The following is a 16,695-nucleotide window of genomic DNA, read 5'->3' as shown; positions in this document are numbered from 1 at the left end:
TGGCCGATAATCAAAGTTGGACCCAGCAGTCTAGCTTTTGTGGTGCGAAGTCAGTTTGGTTATAGGGCAGTTATCTTGTCGTACTCTAAGACTCTAAGGAATCTGCAGTGGCATTCACCATGCAGTGAGCCCTTCACCATCAGACTCCTACTGACTCTGGATTTTTTGGTGGTGTGGGTCATAATTCTATTTGTATTATTTCTGACTGTAGAAAGGCCTTTGCCTCCATAATCTCTCTCACCACCTGAAAGCTTTATCTACTGACTTTGGTGTTGGCAAATCATTGCTGGCTTTGGTAGTCAAATTCCTGCCCATTTCCTAATCATTGAATCATTCAACTTTGCCTTCAGATGTGGTCATAAGTGAAGCCAACTGCACTTTTCTCTGACAAAGCAGTCGCCTTCGGTGGGGGTGAGAATGGAAGGCAGTTGTTGCTTTGACAGTTGAGTTGGTGCATTTGCCATCTGAATCAAGTCCTTGTTATTCCCCTGGTTGTCCCAAGCTGCATTTACAGGTGACCCCCTGTAGCCTGGACAGGTGAGGCTGTGGATAACTCCATATGGATGTACCTGGCTCCATGGGCTATGGCAAGTGCTTCCCAATACACTTGGGGACTGGAATGTGTCTACTTTCCAAGAGGAAATTATGTAGTTAAGTGATGGAGTGGAGTGTGAAGTTGAAAGGCAGTGGGTGACTATATTCATTAACAAAACGAAAAATTTAGTTCTGTAAACTATGTTACCATAAACTAGGCAAACAGGATTGACTGATTGTCATTATGTCTACTCGGGCTCTAAAAGAAATGAAAAGTGGGAATGAATGAACAACCGGAAGAAGTCCATCTCCCTCTCCAGCTCTGAAGTTGAGTTCAATGTAACTGCAACACTAGGAAGGTAGCCTGGATATTAGAATGGGCAAATGCAATCATGGCACTTTTATCTATTTTTCAACAAACTGATCAAGTGCAATTTTGGTGACTTGAGGTTGTAGAAGGTTAAACAGACTGTCTCTCTTTTAAAGAAAGAAATCCAGGAGTGAGATGTCACTCTCTAACTGAGCAGCAGGGACAGAGACTGGGCCCAAGGTCGGTTGAGATCACAGAAGAGGAGTGGATTTTGCACATATCAGTTTAAGGCAGCAAGGAGTCCGGAAGCAGCTCTCTTGTACAGCATGTATTCCACTAAATCTGCTACCGATATTCCATTTTAGACTTTTTGGTTTTAGAGCAAAAATTCTTGTTCATCCCCAAATATGCTGATTTTGTGTCTTCTTGGAGTAAGAGTATTTTTAAAGAATAGCTCTAATTTTTCCACCTGTCAGAAAATTACTTCCAAATCTGGATCATCTGGAGGACATAACTAGGCAAACTCCCATCCTCGGAATGACATCAAACCTTAAACCTGGAGGAGTGGAGGGAGAAGAAAGTACTTCCAATCACAATCACAAAATGAGCTAGGATTTAAAAACCAATAACCAAAAAAAAAAAAAAAAAAAAAAAGGTAAAAAAAAATTATTAAAGGACCAAACAAGCAAGTACTGGAGACTTAAATACCTCCAGGTAGTGTGATCGTCACTTATCAGAGCAGAACCAAATAGCATACCCTACAGCGACCGCCCGTCTGAGAGCAGAAGCAAGAGAAGTGCAGGCAAGAAGCTTAGAGAAGAGGATAGAAATAGAACAAAATAAATCAAAATACAGTAGAAGAAGCATAGCCCATTGGGAAGGTACAGAAGTGGTGACTGCTTGTCTTCGAACGGGGACCTGAGCTTCTCGGTGAATGTCAGGTGGTGACAGTGGGAGGTGTTGCCAGGTCTGTGTGGAAGAAAACCGGAACCGTTATTTGGTGTAGAAACTCATGATCCCACATGTGTCGGCTCCTCTGGAATTGATTATGCAGCATGAAAAAATAGTGGCTCATACTTATGATCTTCAGTTAGCTAGGGAAATTGGATATCTGCGAGCATATTTTACTAAAGAAGGAAAAGAAGTTCACACTACGATGAGGTGTTTCATGTGACAGTCAGAGTTTGAGTTAAAGAGTTAAACCCAGGGGTCTGTGAAAGTGTAATTTAGTTATTTATTCCATGAAATACTGGAAAATTGATGTGGAAATTGGGTTGTACCTCATCATGGAAATGAAAAGACTGGAATTAAAAGACAGAAAAATAAAGAATTGTCCTGAAATGATGGTAGAGGCAGTTTGTGGGATGTAAATGTTGAAGAATGCAAGAGGCAAAAGTAAAGATGCACTCAAGTGTTCATACATGAGTCCCACAGGCACACCCATGAACATACACTCATGCACACGCATGCTGCTCACACCCACACACCCATTGTCACACACACACACACACATACACACACACACAACTCCTAAACTTGTCCACACACACAAAAAAACTCACACATTTTTTACCTCACTTACCTTCTAATTGAAAAAAAAATGTGAAAAGAGCAGCTATTCTTCCTACTTCAATATTTCTGAGTATGAAACCTACCCAGAAGGTGCAAGTGGCAGTAGGAGAAAAGTCTGTTTGTGTAAAGAAAATTCTCAGCCAAGGGCAGCTCCAGGAGAGCTTTTATCTGAAGCTGTCACCAAGTGACTCATCTGCCCCCTCCAAGTTGGCCTTGAGCACACATTTCTAAGGCTTTCTGTGCTCATGTATTATTGACACGTACCATCCTCCATTCCCACGGGGCCCCTGCTGAGTGAATCCTGTGGCGAGCGAGCACTTTAGTCAGGGGAAGCTGCTGAGGACATGGGTTACTGGGTCATTTGAGCCAGTAGAATGGCTGCCCCTGACCTGTCAGCCAACAACAACCTTAGGTCGGAGGGTCTGGGCTTTGCAGTTCAATGCCACCACATCACTGCCCCCTCCAAGGAGAGACTAGGAAGGTCATTTGGAAGGGATGAAGACCCTTGCAATGGAGATCGCCTTGGAGACCCCTGGAATGTGTTATTTGTCTTCTCACTTTTAAAACACAGGGTTGTAAGGCACATGTCTGTGATGCCCCAAGGGTTGAAGGGACAGGTAAACATTTGGACAGTGAACAGATAAAGAAACAAGAATTCTAATTCCTTGAGCTTGGAGGGAGCTCCGCGTTTGCTTGCTGACATTTATTTACTTCTGTGTTCCAGGCTTTTACAGCGAGTCCAGGGTAGGAGAACAAAAGTGATCTTGTGGCCCCAGCTGCCCACTGGGCTTTGGTGCTGAAGAATGCATGAACGTTTTGTGGGCTAGCAGATTTTCTTAAAACTGCAATAATTCTGTGGGAATTCCTTTGGAAATTTTGAAATAAATTTTAGAAACAGCAAATGAGGTGTTTTTTCTTCCTCTCTCTTTTTCTCCGAGGAGTTAAAATGAGCCAAATTTAGACCCAGCGTTGAAAGCACTTTCTCACTTTGTCTAAGGAATTGAGAGTGAGGGAAATTAAGTGTCCTCGGTCCTGGATCTTTCAATGCGCGTTAGAGGAAAAGCAAAGCCCTGGCTCATTTTCACTGTGCACAGTGGTGTCAGAGATTTAGGGATTTTCGGTCATAAAGGCCCACGCATTCATTTGTTCCGACGTTCTGCTGTTGGTGCGGAGGAATCTGAGTTTCCCAGGTATGTTGAGTCAGGTTGGCCTGCTGTGGTGAACCAGAGCTAGGGGGAGCGGGAGGAGAGGGAGGAGGAGGGAGCAGCCAGCTGGGTCTCAGAGACCAGAGTGAGCAGCAAGAGCTTTGGAGGAACAGAATAATTGGAGATGCCGAGCAGTTAGGCAATCAGAAGTACAATTCAAGGAGTTGTTCTTGCAAATTAAAATGGAGACCAGACTCAAAGAATCCCTGAGCAGACAAAACCAGTTAGATTTAGTGACCTAAACCTTATTTGCTTTGCTGACACAAACGAAACTTAACGTGAGCTAGTTCTTGTACATGTCTATGTTAAAGAAAGGTAGAGCTTAAAGCCCAACCAATCCGAAACAGCCAACTAACGTACACTGGTATAAGTAGGGACTTTCTAATAGGATAGATCAAATAAGGCTACTGTGTGACTGGAAGGGAGCTCCCATCCTCCATGCTGGCCTCCCCTGCATCCTCTCAGTGGGGCTTCTGAACCCCTAAAGCTGCTTGATTCATGAATTATTGTTTCTCAAACTTTTTCAAATTTTATTATGCTTCAGTTTATCTTTCTTACAAGAGTTGACACCATAACCAGGAAAGTGGAGAAAGAGTCTTCCAAGGCCATTTTAGAACGAATCACCCATTCTTCCTTCAGACTCAGGACTAGGAAAATGTACTTTCCTCTCTGGCTAAGGTGTGTTCTCAGCTTAGCAGACCTGCCCTGGTGTCACTGTCACTCACCAGGTCACACCGGGTTCTCTTGGAATCGTTGGGAAAGTCCCCACAGGTCACCTTATGCAGTTAGTTTTCTAATTCTTTCCCAGAGCTCTAGGCATGCGTGGAGGGAGAAGGAGGAGGCTGAATTATCATCTTGCTTTTATGGAAGCTGCTGCATTTTAGATTTTCTCTATTAGAATTCCCAGTAACAGAAAGGAAGATTTCCTCTGGGAAAAAGAAGGGAGTTCTGTTGATTAACGAAATGCATGAAAAGTCACTCACCTAATCTCTTCTCATTTTACAAATGAGGAAACTGAGACCCAGATCTGTCAATTGATGGACCTCGGACTTCACAGTTACCGACACGATTGAGTTTCCACTCTGATCGTTCTACCACCTGGGTCCTGGTAGTGGTTTTAGAGGAGAAATTGGATACTAGAAGCCTCCATGTGATATCTGTGCTTTAGCTCTGATTCTGTTTCAAACTACAAACGCATGGTAGCAATCATCTCTGTCTGTGTGGTCACCTCAACTTAAAAATGGCATAGAGACATGTGGATTGGAGGAGATTAATAAATTCTTTTTTATTTCATGATGGTTATACAGTAAATCTAAAGACCTGTTTTGCTGGCTTGCATCTCGTATGATGGCAGAACCAAACTCCAATTTCTGGTTTTAAATAATGCAGTTGATGACTGAAAATAAGCCACGTTGTAAACTTCTTCACATTTTTGAGACTATCCCTTCAAGAACAGAAATAGTTATGTGGTTGACCTTAACAACATATAGGAACACTTACTTTCTTCCCTTTCCTCTCCTGTCTTTCACTTGGAAAGGCACACCTCCTTTTATTACATTCTGCTCAACTTTAAATTATTGTCCATCCTTGCTGTTTAGTAACTGTAGGGGTTTATCTTCAACAGGAATCAGAATGCAATCACTCTCTGGGAGTGAATAGTAATACCTAACAGTACATACGATAGGAAAAATTGAAGAGGAATTACTGCTGTGTTCCAATTTTTCTACTGTCAATTATCATATTTTCTATAAAGCATCCTCAAGACTTGAACTAGCTGCTATTTTCTTTATTTTTGGTACCGAGGATTGAACCCGAGGGGCATTCATCCACTGAGTCACATCCCCACCCCCTTTTATATTTTTATTTAGAGACAGAGCCTCTCCGAGTTGCTTAGGGCCTCTCCAAGTTGCTGAGGCTGGCTTTGTGCTTGTGATCCTCCTGCCTCAGACTCCCCAGCTGCAGAGATTACAGGCGTGCACCACTGCACCCAGCTAGCTGCTATCTTCTAAGCTCACCCCAGGTGCTGTGGCTACAAATGTGAGCAAGGTGTGCTCCTTGCCTCCACAAGTATACCCTAGAGCTATATAAAGAACATTCTGGGATCCAGCAAGAGGAAAAAATCAAGCAGTCTGGGCAGGTTAAGGAAAGATTTCAAGAGAAGCAAATATTGTCAGACCAGTGTTAGAATCGAGGAGTAAACTAAAAGAACAAAAGCAGGCTAATGAGCACCACCTTTGAGGCCCTAAACTGTGCTAGAAACACAGGCCTTCGGGGACATCTGTAGAGAGGAAAGCACACTTGCGTGAGATGGAGGCTCAGGCTGGATTGTAAAATTTAGTGCAATGAAGTGAAGGGTTTTAAGTGTGGAGTCATAGAGAAGGGCAGCAGTTAACAGTAACAGAAAGGAAAGTTAAAATCTGTGAGTGGCCTATGGTTGCCATCCAAGCATCCTGGTGGCTGAGCTGGGTATGGAGGTGAAAGAGTATAGTTGAGAAGGTCAAGGTGGTAAGCACTCAACGCCAGGGCATAAGATCAATCATCCATTACTACACAGATGTCATTCTCAGTGTTTCAGAGGTGGAGGTGGAAAAGAAAAACTGGCAACTGCCAGATGACCAAATCCTCAACAGATACCAGGGAGAGGGAGGAGATTGATGTAAGAGACAGATAAAGCCAGACTCCGGAAGGAAGCCTCAGCATGGTGGAAGAGAAGCTCTTTGAAGAAGCATGAGGAGGTGAGGGGAAGTCTCTTCCTCCTCTAAGTCCTGAGTCCCTACAGGAGGGGTGGGAGATGGAGTCTGTTCCTCTTGAGCAGGGGTTGAGTTATGTCAAAGTTCAAGGGAAAAGCATCTATGCATTTTCCACCTAGATGATTCTGAAATTATTAGGCATATAGTTGCTCAGAAATGATTACTAAATATTGCATAAAGAGTTGAGACTGTTTTATGGAGTAATAGATCCAGACTACTCAATATCTTTTTGCATTTTCTCTAGGCTACAGTGATACTTGAAGCATTCCTATACCTGTCAATATCTCTACTCTTCGTACTGAAAGCTCATCTCCATCAACTTGCCTTCAAGTGAAGTGTCATATTCATGATTTTATGGATATTCACTTGTTTTACCAATATTTTCTGAGCACTACTGTATGCTAGATGCTGGAGCATAATAAAAGGGAGCAAGTTAGAAAAGGTGTCTCTTTATTCATAGAGTTTCTGTTTGGGTAGATGTGAAGTCTTGGGTATTTTTAAATAATTTATATCTTTCCTTTAAGAAACAACAAAATACGAGCCACTCTTTATAGCAACACTATAGCACATTATCATCAAAGATGAACATATGCAAAATGTAAATATATCAATATGTGGGAGTGACCATTATTCCTTAATTATTATGAACCATTGATGAATCCAGCTTGTGTTTCCTTTTTATTTTTGAATTATTAGATTTTTTTTGACATTTTAGAACCAGTCTCTGTTATTTAAATAATAAGGCATTCAAAGTCCCTAAAGTTGTTGGAGTTTTTCTGCCACATGTTTCTTAGTTTTTTGATTAAAGCTAAAGATTTATCTTTACCCATAGTCCTGTTTTCTCTCTGGGAGTCTTTTCTTCCTTACAATGGTCTATAGTCAATTTAGGCAAATATCTGAGTGAGTATTGAATGTCTTTATGACACTTGGCAGAGGCAAACAATTTTTCTTAAGAGAAAGATAATTTTCCTCATTCCCTGAAGAAATTAAACTCATTTGCTATTTATCTTAATGATAATTTGCACTAATTTCCTCCATAGAAAGGAACAGTCTTAGTTGCAATGAGAAAAATTCAGTTTACATTCTAAATTGCTTTTATAAAGGGGTCTAAATTTCCTCTAAGAAATTATTTTAAAAAGCAAAGAATGAAAAAAATCAGCCTTAAAAATAAAATAAAAAATGGACTTATGATCATAGGTATAGTGAAACTCCAACGATTGCTACAAATTCCAAGACTGAGATGGGTAAAATCATAATTATGCCATCTGTAGTTTTATCATTTTAAAACACATGCCCAAAATTTAAGAAATGTTTGAGAGTAATTTATTATTAGCTAATTATTTCCTATCTTCATGGCCTTGGATTTTTCTTCCCCTTCATGTGGTCATATCTAGTTTGTTCCATAGAGCTGTCAAAAGGCACAAGAATCTAAGTTATTTTATGATCAAAATGTACACGGGATTATTTGCATATAACTATAGACATAAATCTACAAAATATTACATTAACATCAGTATGTCCTTGTGGTCATTGTTAGTTGCATATCAAACAGTTGATTCCCTTTTCTTTCTTGAAAAGTGTTCCTCCAGGTTTGAAGAACGATTGTCCTCCAGGCCAAGAGCAACAGACTACCATACTGTATGTTCTAACCAGTGAGCTATGACTTAGAATTCCAACCGGGGTTTCTGGGAAAGATTTTTGCCTTTTGAGGAAATGGTGATATGTAAGAGGAGAGCTCTCTGGTTCTATCCTGGTCCTTATACTCCTGTCCTGAGTGCAAATATGTGAGAAAATGATGTTAGTTCTGTGTCAGCATCTTGGTTGAGACCATGGAACGATAAGCCTAAGGATGTAAAGGCATTGGATTTGAGATGACAGAAGATGGAAAAAAGAAAGAACAGAAATCAGGTTAGAAACAAATCTACACCTCTGATAATGTTGCTTCCTTACTGCACCAGATCTGGAAGAATCTACCTGGAGTTTCATTATATATGAGATAATTAAAAGTTGGCTATACCAGGCCCCTATTGGCGACTGAATGGTAACTGATATATTACAACATTTTTCTGACTCATGTCCAAGTTTCCTGTTTGATTCATTATCAGCAGCAGATATTTAAGCCCAGGTTTCTGGTGTTTCCTGTCCTTTTTATCTGTGCACATAGTTATAATTCATGAAATAAATAAAATAGTGTACAGTAATCACATACATCCTCCATTCTGAAGAATTTCCCTGATCTCTTTGAAGGCTCTGCTTTTACATAACCCTCTGCCTTCACTCTGCTTGTGGTTTGTCTGACACATTGTGGGGTAAAATTTTCTTTGATGGTCATTTGTCACTGAATGTTCTCTTGCCTGGTTATGACTTTGGGTAAGTTACTGAACATCAAATTATATTCCTTATCCTGATAAAAGAATAATTTATACTTGCATCTTCATACACTGCATTGTCTTGTTGAGTGCAGAGGGGTTCACAGAACTCAATTTATTATCACTATTCAATTTTTAAAAACTAGCTGTAATGACTCAGGTATTCAAATACTTGTTTGTGTTGTGAACAATTAGTATTGATGACCAAGAAGAAAAATCATCCCGTTGATAGAAATTTGATATGTGGGCATTCATGAGAGAGAGAGTGGGTGGAGACCAGGGAACTCATGATTGTCTGCCAAGGTCCTGGAGAGGACTTGGCACTTACTTTGGCTCTTTAATAAAGAAGCCTGTAATATAAAGTAAATTTTATATGAATTTACTGTTGTTTGAACCTCAGTTTATTTTTTCTAATGTATATGTCTGTATAGAAATTATACATTGAATAAAACCCATAATTAGATGCTACTTTTCTACTTGGCCTGGTCTGTAAAGAAGGGGGTGTACTTAACATCTTTCTTCAATTTGAGTGGCGACAGTTCATCATTTTTTCCCAGTTGATTTATCTCTCTCCCATTATCAAGTATTTAAAAATCTATATTTGGATATTTGCTATGTGTGCAGCTGAAATCTCATCGTGAAGTTATTCATGTACCCAAAGAAACCACAGAGATTCTCCAATCAAAGTTCCTGGCCCAAACCAGGGATTGTAATGAGTCCCTTAAGAAAATGGAATAAGGGAAAGGAGGAAAGCCCTCCAAGTACACCGTATAGCTGATACATAAGGGAGCAAAGTGGAGATTTACTAAGAACTAAATAGAGAAAAATGATCCAAGGCTGGGGGACCTTGATTTTTGGTCAACTAAATGTACCAATATATTTAAAGAAAGAATGTGTCTAACAGATGGAGGATTGAAAAGTTGAAAATCATAAGAAGAAGGAATTCATAGGAGACTTGTCTGGATGTGATGAGGTGAGCCAGGGCCCTCTGCTTCCAAGGGCAGGCATACCATTGCCCTGATTATTATTATTAGCCTCTAATATGTATGTGCTGTTTTCTATGTCAAGTGCTACACATTTTCTAATCCCCATAAAACTTAAAGATGTAGGCACTGATGTGATCCCTATTTTTTAGATAAGGATATTAAAGTTGAAAGCGATAAAGTTGTATGTCTAGAATCTTGCAGCTAGTTAAAAGTCAGTGCTGGTATTTGAACTTGGTGTTGAAGGCCTGCACATGTAATCACATTGTGAGAATTCATAAGGGTAAATGAGAATTCTCTCTTTAGTTTTGCAAAGAGGAATTGGAGGATCAGAAGTATGTGACTAGCCCAGTAGTATATGTCAGATGTCAGAATTGAGGCAATAACTTGGTTCTCCTGAATCTCAGTTTGATGTATTTCCAATATACCAGGATGCTTCTCCTCCATGGGGAAGTCAATAAAGAACAGACTAGTAAAGACTACAATGCGTTCAGTGTTGAGGCAAATGTGGAGACTGTACTCCACATTTGGAGGAAGGAAGGAAGTGACTAGCATAGATCACCCTTAAGAAGTGAGTCTATCCTCCACCTTCTTGAAGGTGGATTATTTACATGAATTGTTTGGAATTCTTCTGGGTAGAAGATTTGTCTATTCTTATCCATTTGTTTATTTATTCAATTACTTACTTATATCCATATGGACTTGAGGGCATTCATTTATACTTTGAGTTGTAATTCAATAGATGTTACTTATTTTCTTGCCCAAATTGTTTCTGCTTTGGCCACTGGGGTTGTGGACATTTGGTGCCTGCATCGATCAACACATCCGCCATCGAGTGTGTGTTTGCGCGTGTGTGTGCATGTTTGTGTGTGTGTGTGTGTGTGTGTGTGTGTGTGTATCACTTCACTCTGGCACTATGAGATACTCTAGTTTTTCCTTCTTTCGTCTTCCAAATCAGTTATGTCTCTAAGGAGCCCCGTTTTCTCTTATCAGCGAATGATATTAGAAACCAAGGTCTGGATGGGTGCCAAGTGTGTGAATCTTGCTTTAAATGGTAACTGATGTTTAGAAGTCAAGACAGTGACTGCCTTTGGAGGAGGGGAACTGGATGGTGACTGGAAAAGGTCACCAGGGTCTTCAAGGGCATCTAATCTGTTTCTTGATCTCCATCCTGGTTGTCTGGGTTTCTTCATTTTATGAAATTTCATCAGGTTGTATGCTTAATGATGTGTGTACTTTTCTCCCTTCATGCTGTATCTCAATAAAACCCTTTTTCTTAGAAAACAAAGGGAAAACACACACACACAAACAAACCTCATTTATACTTCCTGAGTGTCAGGTAGGCAAGCTCTGGAGTCTGAATTTTGGGGTTCAAGTAATATGCCAGCTTTACAGCAGGACCTTTAAGGAGCTGCTGTGTTTTCTTCATCATAACATAGGGGAAGGTCACTACCTGCCTCAGAGGCTGCTGTGAGCATTGGAAAGATCTGCACAAACGCACGCCCAGGTGTACAGGCACATGCACAATGTGTGTGTGGACTTTCTTACTTGCTGACATTTATCTGAAACCCTCAAATCAATACGTGTGCCACTTTCCTGGTCTCTCAAAGCATTTGAGAGTTGCCAGATGCCCACGTTGTCCGTGTACTCCAAGGAGGTGAAGCTCCGCCTCCCTGCTTCAGCTCCCACACTGTGAACAAGTGTCCCCTTCTCAGTACATTTAATACCACACGTCTCCCACTTTGCTGTGTTTTGGGTGGTGATTTCACTGTTTAAAATGGCCTGCAAGCGTGCTACCGGTTTCTTCTGGTGTTCCTAACTGCAGGAAGCCCAGGACGTGCCTTACAGAGAAGATAGTATGTTCCATGAGCATGTCTCAGACCGAGTACAGGACTTGGCATTAGCAATCAAAGAAGACACACATAAAACGAAGTTATTGATTGCCTGGACGGTGGAAGTGTTGGGACCCGATGTCCTTGGGAATCTAACCCTGTTTTTTTTTTTTTTTTTTTTTCTTCTGGAAGCAACAGTTCAGTATTCACTAACCATTTTTACTATTTACATCAATATTATAGACCACGGCTACAAATAATGAAATCAACTGTACAAATCTGTGTATGTGCACATACATATACAATTATCTATCTATGGGTGTCTCTATAGATAGATATGGCTATGTATGGATATGAGAACAGTGCCTGTCAATATAATGAAGCCCTCAATAAATTTGTTAGCTATTATTATCTAGTTATCTGGTTAGAATTGCTCTCCAGTACATAACTCCTGGGAAAGTTGACGATTATTTCTTAGTTCCAAGCAGTATTGTCCTCTACCTCCTTAACCCTGGTACAGAAAGAGGAGTGAGAGAAAAGCAGATATCCAGTCGTATTGAACTACATTGTAGTAAGTTAAAACCCTCAATTTACCACTATATGCAGAACATCTAGCATTTACTACCTACTACCTAGTCCATACTTGATATTTTTTTCTGAAAAATCTAGAAATATTAAGGAAAAAGTGGAAATATAAAAGGGATGGACAGTAATGTAGGCTATCAAGAGGCAGAGTGATGGAGAGGGAAGGGGAGGCAATGCAAAATGAATTTTTAAAAAATCATGCTCTGTGCATATGTAAATACACCACAGGGAATTTCACCTTTATGCATAAGTGAAACAAACCAATCAGATATAAATCAATAGATGAGTGAAAGGAATTCTAGTAGAGTAGAAAAGAGTAGGAGGGGAGAGCGAGCAAGGGAGGGGAGAGCGGGAGGGAAAATGAGGGGAATACAAAGTGAAATAGAATTTCATGCATGTATGAATTTCTTGGGATGAACCCAACTACTAAGCACAACTATAAATCTCTAATAAAATAAACAAATAAGAGAAAATGTTAAAAAAAAAGAAATAGTAAAAAAAAAAAGTGGAGATATAATGAAGGAAGAGCAAAGTTTGAAGTTAAGCTACTATATTAGAGTAAAATAGACAAGTATGCAAATGAGCCATGGGTCAGGATTGTATAACGACTTGCTTTTGTCCTGAAACTTAATGTTCTATGAATAGGTGTCTTGAGCTCTACATAAAAGATGACGATCCTGCCTGATATAGGAAATGAACACATGTTCCAGCTTTCAAGTCAATTAGGGCTATATTCCTATTTTTTTCTTTGGTTAAGGAAGCAAATCTGTTCTGATGAGATGCCAATTAAACACACGATCTGATTGTTCCAGTTATCCTGTGCCAAAAAAGCAAAAAGGACTTTCTAGGGCTCATTATGGAATATTGAACATATTTGGTGTCTGTGGGCCTGAAGAACAAGCCACTATTAAAAGCTTTCTAGGCAATTTGAATTAGGTTGCTGTGCTTTGAAAACTACTCTATAGCCAAGTGTAGAAGACCAAAGAACTAAGCGAACAGACATGCTTAGAGCATTTTTAATAACACTGCAATCAAGCATAGGAGCAGTACTGAGGCAGGGCAGACACAAATAACAAGAGGATGGATTTTGATGGAAGGGGGAGCAGGGACCGTGTCCTGTGCATTCGTAATATGGGACAAAGACAAGCCTATTTTACTCCAATAAGAGAAGCACAATTTTGGGGAAATCTATTGGGTAAGATCATTTGTTGAAGTTAGGTGAGGCTCAGAGTGATCAATGAATAGCAAATCACACGTAAACCTTTGCTAGAATTGGGCCCATATAACTGAGTTCAGAAGTCTTCTGAGCAGTCACGCCTGGCTGGTCAAACTGTAGAACCTGGATGTCTGGTTTTTTAGGCAAATGACATGGAGGAAAAATCAGGAAGCCTATTCCAGAATCATATGGGGCTAAGAGGTAGGAATGAATCTGCTTAAATTAAACCAGACCTCCTCACAATATAAACTTACTCAATTAGTCCTAAATCCTTCTTTCATCTCTAAAATACATTAACTGGGTGAAAGAAATATGCTATTCTATTTTTTTTTTTTTTTTTTTTTTTTGGTACCAGGGATTAAACCCAGGGGTGCTTAACCACTGAGACACATCCCCAGCAGTTTTTATTTTAGTAACAGGGTCTCACTAAGTTGCTTAGGACCTCACTAAGTTGCTGAGGCTGGCTTTGAACTTGGGAACCTCTGCTTCAGCCTCCTGAGCCACTGAGATTACAGGTGTGTACCAGAGACATATTCTATTCTAACTGCATAGCAGGAAACATTTTCTCGCCAAAATCATAAAAAGCACTACCAACTCCCCACGCAGTATGCTGCTTCTGTTCTCTCTTCTTGGAGGGGCTGATGTGCTTCTTTTCACGGGGAAAACTCTAAGATAGAGTTAACAAAACACCCAGGTGACCGGCACACGTGTGAAGGCTGTGAAGTGCATTGCTCAGCCCTCTGTCTTTGTTGTTTCAAGCTGGGAGGTTGACAGATGGCCTCCAGGTCCTCCTTCTGATTCTGTGAGGCACTCACGCTGAGGCTATGTTCTCCTGGATTTCCCTTAGCCAGCAACTGAGCATGGAAGGGGTACAAGCACCAGGACATTCCTGCAGAAGGGGGTTTCTTCTAATGGTAACCTTTGTTTCTGGGCTCATCATCCAGAGCTCTCTACAGGCTGAGGTCTTTCCTTCCACACCCTGCACTTTCCCGATACAGATGTGAGAACGTCAACTCAGTTCGAGGACTGTCCCCAATGTAGTCCCACTCTTTCTCCTCCCTTCTCCTTTATCCTTCATGGACCTCCCACTCATCTTCTGAATATTTGACTCCATCTTCATGTCTGCTTCTTGGGATCATGAACTGAAGCACATGAAAGAAAGAATCTGCTACTCAAAACAACCCAGAGAGGAAGGAGTTTTTTTGAGTACCTGATGCAGTTAAGTACAATAGACAGACTGGCCCCCTCTTCTTGAGCAGTGCTCATGAGGGACACATGACCTATTCTGACAAGAACTGGGGATGGAAGATTCTGGCTCTATCTTGGAACATCAGTTGCTTTGGGGTGAGAAGGATTAGACAGATTCTTACGAACAATCTCCAATGAGTTCCAAGTTCATTGACTGAGAGGGAAGTCAGAAACTGGCTTAGCAGAGAAAGGCAGAGGTGGTGTATGCAATTTCATGCTATTTCCACCACACTTTCCATTTAGGATTCAGAATGTGCTTCCAGATCCTTCCTTTCTTTCAGGGCTGCCCTGAGTTTTCCTTTGTCCAGTAACTCCTAACTGGAAATGCTGGAAGATGTGTCAGGAAGGAATACCTACTTAGGGGTCAGAAGTTTCAGATCCAACTTCCAACCCTCGTGCAGATTTGCAGTGTGTCTACCATGAAGGCTTCAGACCTGGCTCATCCTCAAGGACCCTCACAGTCAAAAGGACTGATCTAGAATACAATGTGAAGCTCTGCCATTCTCTGCCATATATTGCCCAAATAAAAAACTGGCACACAGAACATAATCACATGAAGACATATTTGAAATCAGGGTTGTCCTCCTCGATCTGGTCAACTATTTTCTCAACTTCCATTCTTTCAAAAGACAAGTGTTTTCCTAAGTACCCTATTCGAAACCCTATCTACGACCTTCAGCAGACACAGGGTTACATTATTATCTGCTAAATCAGAGTTTGGTTATCAGACTTGTTCACTGAAAAACAAAGGCACTTTACTTAAGTCAAAGTTTACAAAGAAGGGAGGTTACCTATAGAAGAAGCTATTGTAATAAATCTCATAATTTTTCCAGGAGTATGACAAACATATATTTATTTACCCAATACATTAGCTACCAAGTAGAATTTTAGATTAAAAATTTTTAATAAAGATTATTAAAGCAAAATAAATCTCAAATATTTCCAATAGCTCATATTAATTTATTACCTGAACTCTAAACACTCAACTTTATTAAAAGGAAATGGGCCATGTGAAAGAGAAGCATAGGGAAGATATACTGGAGCGCAGAGTGGGCCCAGCAGGCTCATTGTTCAAATTAAATAAGTATAATTATCCCACAAGTGTTGGTGTTTCCCATAAAATACCTTTTTTCTTTTTCTGTAGTCAATGTTACAGTATTGCTTTTAATTTCTTTGTCAACCATCAGAGGCTGGTGGGGAAAAAAAAGGAAAGAAAAATGAAAAGAAAAGAGAATTACTTAGGTTTGACCTTCATATCATTCTGTCCCCAAATTGCACTGAGTAGACAGATGGATGACCAGCTGCAGCCACACAGGACCAGGCTCTCGGGGGACCATCACTCTGCTGGCTCCAAAGCTGCTGAGTCTCTGCTGAACTCCTAGCATGATTTGCCCCAGCCAGCATCACACACTCAGCGGGACCCAATGTTTTGTCTCAAACCAGGAACGTTAATGTGCTTTGGTTCTCAGCAGGCAGCTAGCAGTCAGTTCACTATGGTTCTCTTCTCCACGTGCTGGTTCAGCAGTCACTCTGAGAAGAGGTAACCTTGACCATAGGAGAGGGGAAGGGCTCTGCCATGGCTGCCCCTGACCCTGAAGGGGTGTGTGTGAGGGAAAGAACTTGGTCCACTGAAACATCCTTCCGGGAGAAGTGTACCCTCAGGAAAAGAAGAGCACCATTCAGGAGTGGGGGCCAGCAAAAGGTTCCCTTTCCTCCACAGCGCAAGACAACTTATTCATCTCATTCTGCTAATTGATTGAACACAGATCTATCTTAATTACTTGTTCCACCAGTTCTCAAAGTGTGGCCTTGGGCCAGCAGCATCTGCACCACCTGAGAGCTTGTCGAAAGTGTACATTCTCCACTGCTTCCAAGTCCTACTCAAGGGGAGGTCCTGGGGGTGGACACCATAAATCAGCAAGCACTCCAAGTGACTCCGATTCATGCTCTAGTGAGCAAACTTCTATTTTATGCCTTCTGCTCATGTTTCTACAATAATATCGATATTTTCAAATTCATACTGTCAGATTTCATATTTTCAATTTTAGTCTCACAAGGCATTTCATCCTACACCTGGGAAAACACACCTAA

Source organism: Sciurus vulgaris, assembly GCF_902686455.1.
Source record: "Sciurus vulgaris genome assembly, chromosome: 6".
In the NCBI taxonomy this organism is placed as follows: domain Eukaryota; kingdom Metazoa; phylum Chordata; class Mammalia; order Rodentia; family Sciuridae; genus Sciurus; species Sciurus vulgaris.
This window is presented reverse-complemented; position numbering follows the sequence as displayed.